Source organism: Molossus molossus, unplaced genomic scaffold, assembly GCF_014108415.1.
Source record: "Molossus molossus isolate mMolMol1 unplaced genomic scaffold, mMolMol1.p scaffold_m16_p_2, whole genome shotgun sequence".
Classification (NCBI taxonomy): Eukaryota; Metazoa; Chordata; class Mammalia; order Chiroptera; family Molossidae; genus Molossus; species Molossus molossus.
Window position 1 is genome coordinate 21,386,294 of NW_023425355.1, and position 9,190 is coordinate 21,395,483.

Genomic DNA, 9,190 nt, shown 5'->3' on the forward strand with positions numbered 1-9,190 from the left:
AAAAAAAAAATGAAAGAAGAGGACTTCTGTTCTCCCTAAATGTAAATTACTGACACAATTGCAGATACTTATGCCAACATAAAGCTGCATTTAACAGGACCCTCTGGAGTTTTAAATCCTCTGAACAGTGAATCTAATGGCTGGTATGCACTTTCTTTCTGGGAAGTTGTCAGTATTAAAATGAGAAATATGCAGGTAGGGAAATAGTCACCTTAGTGAACTATTTGCATAATAAAAATTAATGGTCAGTTTCTTGTTTATGTGCAGTTCACTGACTATCAATAAAAAATACTGGACAAGAAATCCATTATCCACATCTATTAAAATTACCCTCAGAGCCTATTACAGAGTGTTTGTAAGGTAACAAATACCGAACAAGCTTTGTGGCATCCAATAATAATTAGTTTGAAGTTCAAGGGAACTCTTTGTCACTCTTATATTTTAGTAATTGTCTTCTATAATATACAAACTTTTCTTGGCCATGTGACTAAGCCATAATGATCTTGAAATCAGTTTTTGTTTTGTTTTGTTTCTCCTAGTTTTTTTGTGGAATCATTTTCTTAAGAACTCTTATTCTATGATAGTATACTTTCACGGGAGCAATAATCCAATCAAATGCTTACTTAATGTAATGAACAATGTAATTAGTATTTTAGAAATCATTGTAATGTCCACTCTTTTTCAATACAAATAAAGATATTATCACTTTTGCCTAGCTAACTCATGAAAAAATTGTGGTGAAAATGGAATGAATGTTCTATATAATAGTTATGTATTAATACACAAGTTTGCTGATATTTTGAGGTCTTCAATATTCAGATTTTAAATCAGGCTAAAGAATTAAGATGGTACTCTATGTAAGAGTTCAATCACCCTAAAACTCACTGAAAATCAACCATATTAAACTTTTTATTTCTAATCACACAAATTATGGATACAGAATTCATGGATACATACATATTACAGGTGGAAGAAACAAAGCCTAATATAAACAAGACTATAATATATTTGTGGGCAGGGTCTTGCTTTACATTTTATACTATGGACCTCCCCAGCACACAGTTAGGCATGGCTCAAAAATCAAATATCCGTAATCATTACAGTACTAGCTATACACCCTTCAACTATGCCACCGAGGAAATTAATATTTTGACCAAGAGCTCTAAAATTACTATTGGTGCATACAAACATCATTACCAGTCTAAAAAATGTTTCCTTAAACCTTTCCACAATATATGTTCTCTATAAAATCACAGTAAGATGAACATATTTGATTTGAGAAAATGGAAATATTCAGAATTATAAGATATCAGACCAACAAGTCACCATAGAGAATATCCAGTTCAATCCTCACAATCTTCAGCTGAGGGAATTTGTAACCAGAGAATTGTCTTCCAATGTTTAGCAAGATAATTACCCATATAGTACCAATCCTTGTATTAACCCCACCCTTATTATTATTTAAAATTTTTTTTCTTTATTGATTTTAGAGAGAGAGGAAGGGCGAAAGAGAGAGAGAAACATCGATGAGAGAGAACATCGATTGGCCGCCTCCTGCATGCCCCTTACTGGGGATCGGGCCCACAACCTGGGCATGTGCCCTGACTGGGAATCGAACCAGAGACCTCTTGGTGCATGGGTTGACACTCAACAATTGAGCCACACCGGTCAGGCCACCCTTATTATTTTTTTTTACTGAAACATACATGTATGTCTACATATTAACAGAGATAAAATTCCCTGACATTTATTGAGCATTTATAACTGCAAAGACAAATAACTTTTTTAAAAGAAATATGATTATTTACTGTTAATAAAATGAGAAGAATTGCTAAGATAATTCAATGTAGTCAATATTCTGTTACTCATATTGGCGCAGCAACCCCTACACAAAGCTATTTATTTATAAACCAAACTGATAACCAACTGTACTTAGAGAACATGCATAGCCAAAGCATTAAATTCTTTACCCTAAAATGGTTGTCTGTTTTCCTTACCAAAGCCAGGCTGCACGAATTAGAAGACTGTTTACTAAACATAAAACAGAAGAAAATGGTGAAACCTCAACTATTCAGAGTATTTGGATATAGGCATATATTAAAAGAAAATAGAAAGATTAGTTATAGAAGATACTGTTTTTATTTCTATTTTTTAAAAAGCCATTCCAAATCCCTGAATTAAGCTGCCTTCCAACCCCAGTTCACTGTGCAAAAACTAATCTTAAACTTCTAAATATATTACTTGACATTTTATAGCCGTCAGAGCTGAATATCAATTTTTTAAATGTTAGTGGAAATTGGATAAGAAACCACATCTCAAAGGAGAATCACCAGAGTATGGAAGAAGGCTATTAATTTACTTCCCATTACCACCTGGAATCCCCTTTCACTGTTCACATCTATCTATCATCTGCTCTGCTTAGACTATACCCATAAAAATAATTTCCTGAGTAAGAGACTGAAAAATACCATCGTGTGATTTATATTTGATCGCTAATCTATGATTCAGACTTTAAATGAACTATTTTAAATAGTATTTGATTTTGATGTAACAGTATAGTTAACTAGTGAAGATTATGTTCAATATCTTTTAAAGGCTAAAGATTATTTGACTGGCTTCACAATCATTTTAATGTTCATATTTTGGTCTTTGATGCACAAAACAATAACTAAAAATATCATGGACCTCTGAGATTATAAATAACCACAGGCTACTACCCGATCTCAATTTTACCTCTAGGCAGGGTCTCATTTAACCTGCTTTGATGTTCTTTCTTTCATACAAAAAGAAAGTGTTTTCCTTTCTCCACACAAAAAATTCATATTCATTGAAGAACAAGCAAAAACACAGAAAAACTGCACACTATATCCCATCTTTTATAATCCTGGCACACAAAAATAAGTATGCTTTTGTATATACTTTAAGATACATTTATCTGTGTTTGCATGTACATATATATGCATGTGTTTTTAGAGATATATGTATAGTTACTGATCTGCTTTCTTCACTTAGACATTTGTGAACCTCTTTCTAGATTAATAAACATAAAGGCATGCTATCATTCATTCTTCCCGGGTATCCAATTACGTGGATGCGCTATAATCTGTTTAGCCACACCCCAATTGTTGGTCATTTTTGACTCCTTCAAAAACAGTTTTTTTCTATTTCCTATACTTTTTCAATGAGTATTTTGGTGCATATATTTTGTGGATTTTTTTTATTATTATTTTTGGTTAAACTTGTAGAAACAGTATTTCATAGTCAAAATATATCATGTTTTGGGGATTTTGATAATACTGACAAATTGTACTCCGGAAAGGTGTCCCAGTGTACACCTGATCAGCAGAATATGATATTGCCTTTTTCCCATGCTCAGCCAAAATGGTAGACAATAATATTCTTTAATTTAAATGAAAATAGAATGCCATTATTTCTATATATGATTCTTTGATTTTTGAGGAAGGTTAAATAGTTTTTAGATAATAAGCCATTTGAACTCTTTTGTCAGTTGACCATTCATGTCCTTACTAATTTTCTGCAGTTTAGTCATTTATTATGAATGTGTAATGCCATCTTTTCTAATCTGAAGAGGAAAGAAATGCACATTTAGAACAAGTTTTTGTTGTTGTTGGTTCATCTGGGAATCTTTCACTTTGCGAAGCAGCAGGATAAAATTTTAAGACAAACTTTTAATTAAAAGAAATTCAAATAGAAAAAACAAAACAAAACGAATAGAAAAAGATAAAAGAGATTCAGTTCAATCAAGTGATTAATTAACAGAGAATAAACCCCTTAAAAATCACTGCTCTTTTTGAGAACTAATCATTTCTCAAAGTATAGAACAAAGTTTTTAATATGTTTATATATAGTTGTCATGGGGTAACAATTTAAAATCGCACTACAATTAGCATACAGAAAATATAAGTTAATTTCCTATTTGTCTGTAGCTAATGTTACTTTTCTTCTCAGCAGCAACTCACTGGTTAACACAAGAGAAACAAATCCAATCTGGTTTTATCTTAAATGAAGTTGCTCATTTTCTCAAATAGACTTCCTATCCCATGGATCTCACTAAAGTAGCAGAATAGTGTATTGGTTTGGGAAAAAGTTTGGGAGCAGACTGCTTATGTTCATATGTCATTTAGTGTATTTATAGTCCCTTAGTTTTATCACCTGTGTAATGGGGACAATGATACTAACTCCCTCATATGGTTTCTGGCAGAGTTTAAATTACATCATGCATGTAAAATGTTCATAATGGTGTCTGGCACATTATAAGCACTCAATACAGGCTTGTTACTACTTTTCTAATAAATAGTTCATAAGAGTAAGTGTGACAGTTAATTGTATTTGTCAACTGGCTATGCCATGGTACCCAGATATTTGGTCAAATATTATTCTGGGTGATTCTGTGAAGGTGTTTTTTAGATGAGATTAACATTATAAATGGTAGACTTGAGTAAAACAGATTACTCTTCGTTATGTGTGTGGGCTTCGTCCAATTGGTTGAAGGCCTTAAAAGAAAAAAGATGGATGTCCCCTTAGGAAGAGTGAATCCTGACTGCAGAGTGCCTTTGGACTTGAACTGCAACATCAAGTCTTCCCTAGGGAACCAGTCTGTGGGCCTACCCAGCAGCTTCTGGACTTGCTAGCCTACACAATAACATAAGCCAATTCCCTAAAATCTCTCTCTTTCTCTCTCTCTCTCTCTCTCTCTCTCTCTCTCTCTCCCCACACACACACACACACACACACACACACACTTGGTTTGGACTTGAACTGCAACATCAAGTCTTGCTAGCCTACACAATAACATAAGCCAATTCCCTAAAATCTCTCTCTCTCTCTCTCTCTCTCTCTCTCTCTCTCTCTCTCCACACACACACACACACTTGGTTTTATTTCTCTGGAGAACCCTGGCTAATGAAGTAAAGGTGTAGCTTAAGGGACCTCTAAGCAGAGAAAAGAACTTGGGGCCCTTGGTTTATGTATCCCCTGTTATTCTCTGATCTCCTGGGCACTGTCACTTGTCCACCTAGGCACTCTTGGCCTAGTACAAACTTATGGCTGGATTCCGTGGGTGGTATAATGTACGATCTGGTTTCTTTTGCCTTAGTCATGGCTCAGTGGTCCTCCCTGGTTGTGTCAGCAGAATCTTGGTTCTTGTGGACATCGTAGATCTTTGTGGAGCCTGGGAGTCATTTATGTTTATCTCTGGCTTGGACTTTCAGCTATATTGCCCACTAATCAGAGTCACTTTGATTCTGCTTCACTGATGGTATTTTACACATTCTGAAGCCAAATGCTTAACTATAGCTGCGTTCTATTTATGCCATGTTGGAGACAAAAAAAAAGCTAAATGTCAAGCTGTTTCTTTCACCACACTTTGTTACTAGGTTTCCTTTGATACAACCATGCCCACATTGGTATGGACTCCACAGTGACTTCAGATCCATTCTATCAATCAGGTAATTTTTGTAGCAAACAAGTGGCTTCAAACAAAACAAAATTATTTCTTACTGCCATGCATACCCAAGGAAACTGTGGGTTAGTTTAGCTAAGCTGGGCTCAACTGAGTGTCTCTGCTTCAAGTTGTGGCAGTTTAGGCTGGTCTTCTCTTTGCAGGGCTGTGGATCATCAGGCCATTCTATTCTATGTGTGTCTCATTGTCCTTGGCACAGTAGATTAGGCGGGGCAAAATCTTCTTATGGTGATAGCAGAAGCATAAAAGTTTAAAGAGCCCTGGCCAGTTGGGCTCAGCGGTTAGAGCGTCGGCCTGCGGTCCGGAGAGACCCGGGTTCGGTTCCCGCTAAGGGCACGTACTTCGGTTGCAGTTTGTCCCCGGCCCTGGTTGGTCGTGCGGGTGGCAGCCACTCGATGTGTCCCTTTCACGTCGATGTTTCTCTCTCTCTCTCCCTTCCTTTCTCTCCCTCCTACTCTAGCTGTACAAAAAATGGAAAAATATCCTCGGGTGAGGATAAAAAAAAAAAAAGTTTAAAGAGAAACATGTGAATTCTCCTAATTGCCTAGACTTAGAGGGGGCTCATTGTCATTTCTGCCTACATGGGCGATCCTAAAGTCTAGAGACAGGGAAATACGTTCCGCTCACAAAAAGGTTGTGGTAAGAGTGTGCAGGCAGAGAGGTATGAAGAATTGAGTCCAATAATTTAATCTCCCACAATAATCCTCACACATTATCATGAATCCCCTCTGTAAGACAAAGTTGGGAGATGAGAAATTATGACTCTTGTCTGCCTTGTTTCTTACTTTTTTTTTCCTACCATGTTCAGGGCCAGAAGTGAGATGAGTGTCTTCTTACTTCTCATCATCTCCTTTATCCAAAGATCTGGCCTGTCAATCCCGCATCTATAGATGGGAAAGTGGGAACTAAAGCAATCAGGCAATATTTTCTCAAGAAAATTTAATGTCTTGTTGTAAAATCCTTTCTATTGTGTTTTTTGTTTTTTTGTTTTTTTTTTATTTTTATTTTTTATTTTTTTGTTTTAGTTTTTTTTTTATCCTCACCCGAGGACATTTTTCGATATTTTGTTCAGATAGAGTGAGAGGGAGAGAAGGAGAGAGAAACATCGACGTGAAAGCGACACATCGAGTGGTTGCCACCCGCACGACCAACCAGGGCCGGGGACAAACTGCAACCGAGGTACATGCCCTTAGTGGGAACCGAACCCGGGTCTCTCCGGACTGCAGGCCAACTCTAACCGCTGAGCCAAACCGGCCAGGGCTGTTTTTTTTTTTTTAATTTTATTAACAATGTCAACCTTCTATCTGTTACACCTCACCATCCCTAACTCAGGGCAATCATCAGTATGTCACCTATTTCTATAATTTTGTCATCTTAAAAATGTTATATAAATGGAACCATATAGTATATGACCTTTGGGATTGGTCTTTTTGTTGTTGTTTTTTTCCCCACGGCATATTTCCTCTGAGATCCATTCAAGTTGGTGTATGTCTTCATAGTTTATTTTGTTTTAATTTATCTTTATTGTTGAAAGTATTACATGACTAAATAGTATTTTAAAAATAATTTTAAAATATATTTTTGTTGATATTTTAGAGAGAGAGGATGTGAGAGAGAGACATCAATCAGCTGCCTCCCGCACGCCCCCTACTGGGGATCGAGCCTGCAACCTGGGCATGTGCCCTGACCAGGAATTGAACCAAGACCTCTCAGTCCAGGGAACGATGATCAGTTCACTGAGCCACACCAGCCGGGCTAAATAGTATTTTATTATATTAATGTACCACTATTTGTTTAACTATTGACCTGTTAAAGAGTATCAGAGTGGCCCTGGCCGGTTTGGCTCAGCGGTTGGAGCGTCGGCCTGCGGTCTGGAGAGTCCCGGGTTCGGTTCCCGCTAAGGGCACGTACTTCGGTTGCAGTTTGTCCCCGGCCCTGGTTGGTCGAGCGGGTGGCAGCCACTCGATGTGTCCCTTCACGTCGATGTTTCTCTCTCTCTCTCCCTTCCTCTCTCTCCCTCCCACTCTATCTGTACAAAAAATGGAAAAATATCCTCGGGTGAGGATAAAAAAAAAAAAAAAAAAGAGTATCAGAGTGGTTTCCAATTTTGGGCTATTACAAATAAATCTGCTATAAATATTATTGTACAGGTTTCTGAGTGAGCATACTTTTTATTTCTTTGCAGTAATTTACTCAAGAGTATAGTAGCTGGTCATATGGCAGTGGCATGTTTAATTTTTTTTTTTTTTAAAGGGCCAAATCCTTTTCCAGAGTTTCTGCACCATTTTCCATTCTCACAGGCAACTATGAGTGATCCTGATTCTTCACATCCTTACCAGCATTTGGTGTTGTCAGTGCTTTGTTTTTTTTAAAGCCATTCTGATAGGTATAGAGTAGTATCTCATTGTGCTTTTCATAATCATTTTCCCTATAGCTAGTGGTGTTGAAAATCTCATGCGCATGTGTGACATTTGCGTATTCTCTTTAGTGAACTGTCTGTTCATGTCTTTTGCCCATTTTCTAATTGTATTTTTTTCTGAAAAGGTTTGGGAGTTCTTTATACATTCTGGATACTATTCCTTTGCCAGTTACCCTTTTCATCCTCATAACAAGGTCTTAGAGGAAATCTTTAATTTTGATGAGGGCTAATTTGTCAACTTTTCCTCTTCCTTTTCAACAAATAATGCTAGAGCAAGTATATATTCAAAGACAAAACAAACAAACAAAAAACCTAAACCCCACACCTTATACAAAAATTAATTCAAAATGGATTGCAGACTTAAATGTAATTATAAAATTTCAAGATTTCAGAGAACTATTTTAGATAAAAATTATTTCAGAATTATATAGGAGAAAGTTCAAAATTCAGTGCTAGGCAAAAACTCCATTATTATTATTATTTTTTTATGGTTTTGTTTGTAAAGAAATTATCTAGTTTTATTTAGAAACTGCTGGTCACATGATCAAAAGGCATATATGATACAAATTTACAGCGATTTAGTTTATGAAATACAAACTATTAAGTCTTTATAATTCATTACAGTGTCTTTGGACTTTTTTTTGAACTCCTATTTCATATGTAGCAAATCAATATACTCCCCCAAACAAATCATTTTTCTGTATGTGAACCCATCATATTCACAGAACTGTGCACATAGAGATGTTCTAAGACTCTCCTGACACAGTATCAGCAGACTGGCAGAAGGCACAACTTCTCTGAAACAAACACATATGTGAGTACAACTTAGTCCATGTCTTGGGCATAAAATATAGGCTATATCTCCAGGTCACCAGAGATAAGGCACAAGAGACAGACAAGTGGCCACCGTCTTGGACATTGCCTGTCTGACAAGGCCCTGGGAGCTGATGGCCCTGTGAGATGTTGGCTTTTTGGCCAGGCCTGGGGACCTAGGCCAGCCACCCACTGCCCACTGCAGTGTTTGTGGTGGAAGCCAGTAGTGAGAACCAGTGTGCAGAGCTGGAGGAAGGGCCCCAGGATGGTCCCTGCCCAGTCAGAAACATTTGCGTCTGTTATGGCCCCTCCCATCCTCAGACTGCCTGGGGGCATTCCTGTGGCACTGGATGCCACAGTCCACACTGCTGACGCAACCACACCTGGCCTCAGCTCCTATATTGCCTGTCCCCTCTAGCTATCATACTAAATCTCAGAGCCTGGGACCTTCTAGAAACTGCATGGAGACTCCTAAT